The sequence below is a fragment of the Penaeus vannamei genome, chromosome 35 (assembly GCF_042767895.1).
Source record: "Penaeus vannamei isolate JL-2024 chromosome 35, ASM4276789v1, whole genome shotgun sequence".
NCBI lineage: Eukaryota > Metazoa > Arthropoda > Malacostraca > Decapoda > Penaeidae > Penaeus > Penaeus vannamei.
Window position 1 is genome coordinate 2,627,236 of NC_091583.1, and position 2,500 is coordinate 2,629,735.

Here is a 2,500-nt window from a genome sequence, read left to right on the forward strand (position 1 = left end):
AGACAGGGAGAGACAGAGAGACAGAGAGCCCTGAGAGCCCGACAGCCCTGGACGACACCGCCCATCCCCTACCCCACCCCACCCCCCACCCCGGCCGCCAACCTCCGAGCAGATAGTTATCTCCTCGATCCTGGTGCGGATCCTCTGTGAATGGGATCTTCCTGCAGGGATGTCCAGGTCAGCCCCAGCATTTATGTAGAAGTACTCGGTGGCCTTGTCGAAGTCGGGCTCGATCTTGACCCTGTTTATGATTTCCTGTCGTCGACGCGTGATGTTCGAGTACCACGGGTATGTCTGCTGCAGCTGGAGGTACCTGGGAGGAGGAGATACCAAGTCAAATCCCCTTTTAGATCTCAAAGACACATCTACATATACATCCATGTAATTGCTATTCTCTCTACATGTCCTTCTGCCTATTTATTCCCTCTTCCATCTATCTGTCTATAAACACTGGTGCTATGGAAGCCAAAATAGTCTAGAGTGATGACATAATGGCAGAACAGTAATGTAAGTTCCCATTTGACTTCTTTCATGTGTAAAAAGCATTTTCTGCCATACACAATTTTTGTATATCTCACTTTTGTTTCAAAGACATTGTATTTTTCATTTTCTGTATTTTGTATCTCCCTGCCCAGTTCCCTGTCAATCTCTGGTCCCAATCCCTGGCCACGCATTCGCCTCCCCCGCCGGGCGACCACGTACCTGTCCTTGATCCAGTAGGCGAAGCTCTTACTAGCATTGAGGAAATCTTGCCCGAGGGCGTCGTTGGTGACGAAGTTGAGGTAGGAGGTGTGGTCGAGGTCCCCCCTGCCGAAGTACTCCTCGCCGAACACCATGGAGATGCCCAGGTGCTCGATGGCGCGGATCAGGTTCTTGTAGGCGAGGAGCGGCCGCCACACGCCCGAGCTGTCCTTCTCTTTGATCTCCCGCGTGAGCTGTGGGTTTAGGGTAAATCTTATTATAAGTTTTAAGGCTCGTTTGTGCATTTGTTTGTTGTTGGTGGCATATAAGGTTTGTGGTCAGTGACTTATGGACACAGTTATGATCTTTGTAGTTAGAAGAGTTTGGGTAGTTAAAGCCGAATGTAATTTTTAGTCGGTCACATATAATATTTGTAGGCACAGATTTAATTCATGTAATTTAACAGATTTGTTCTTGAATTCTTGCAATTAGCTGTTCTAACGAGATATTGCGATGAGTTCTAGCAACCAAATAAAGACTTTAAACTCCCGAAATGAGCCTGAGCTCCGACTCCCCGCAGAGGCAACGCACCTGGTCCAGGAAGATATAGTTGGCCCTGTTGTAGAACTTTATCCCGGCGTCAATAGATGGCGTGTCGAACTTGGTGATCTTGTCCCGGAAGTCGTCGAGGCGAATGCGGAACAGGATCTTGTTCTTAAACAGCGGGTCTTCAATGCGGAATTTGGGCCACTTCAGGTTGTCGATGAGGGAGTTGGTGTAGGCGAAGTGCTCCGACAGGTTGCGCCGGATCACCGAGCCGTTGGTGAAGAGGTAGAAGGCGATCTCGGCGCGCTCGGACTGCAGCGCCTCCGTCACGTTGCCCAGGCCCGTGCTGATCTGGACCTGCAGGGCGAGGGGGAGGGGGGGGGCCAGCTGGGAAATCATCTTATGCTCTTCTGTTTTTGTGATGTTTTTGTTATCGTTCTCCTTTTTTATAATAACTGTTGATATTATCACTATTATCAATGATATTCCTTCCATCATTATAACAAATATTAATAGTAATAGCAGTAACATCATTATCATTGCCAATGCTTCCATAATTATAATTACTCTATCATACCGTTACCACTATTAGCATCGTCATTAAACTCTAATTTGCATATACCGCTGTTCTGGTCTCTACGATCATAATTCTGGATCTCCTCGCTGGAATCACTCTTTCGTGATGTTTGCGAATGTTCATACGATTGTTCCAGCTGATGTTCCTTGAGAGAGAGCAGAACAGGAAGCCGAGAGGGGCCTTCGATGCCGCGCAGGGAGTGAGCAGCCTTCCACGTCATCCCGGCGCCGTCTCTCTCTCTCCCTCCTTCCCTTCCTCGCGTCCCCTCCTCCACCCCTTTTTCAGTTCCTCTCTACTCCCTTCTCTCCCCCTTCCGTTATCATCTCGTTTTTTTCGTTCCTTTATCACCCTCCTTTCTCTTCCTCATTCCGTTCTGATCCCCCTCCCTTCATCTTTCTCTCTTTCCTTCCTTTTCCTTTGCTTTGCCCCACCTTTTACTCAACGACCCTTCTTCCATATCGCCCTACCCCTTCCTGTTCACCCTTCTCGCCTCCCGCCCTTTTCCTACTTCTTCACTCACTCCTTCCTCTCCAACACTATCCCTCCGTTAACCTTGTGCCCTAAGCTCTCTTTCCACCTACCCACTTCCCCCTCTCTCTCTTTCTCTCTTCTACCCTCCCACTCCCTCCCCTCTCTCTTTCCTCCCTCCCCCCTCTCTCTTTCTCTCTTTCCTCCCTCCCCCTCTCTCTCTTTCTC

The 2,500-nt window shown here is 49.2% G+C and overlaps 1 pseudogene; it reads right to left on the minus strand.

The window, feature by feature from the left end:
* Positions 1–2,500, minus strand: part of LOC113806494 (uncharacterized) — a 24,814-nt pseudogene that overhangs the window by 16,871 nt on the left and 5,443 nt on the right.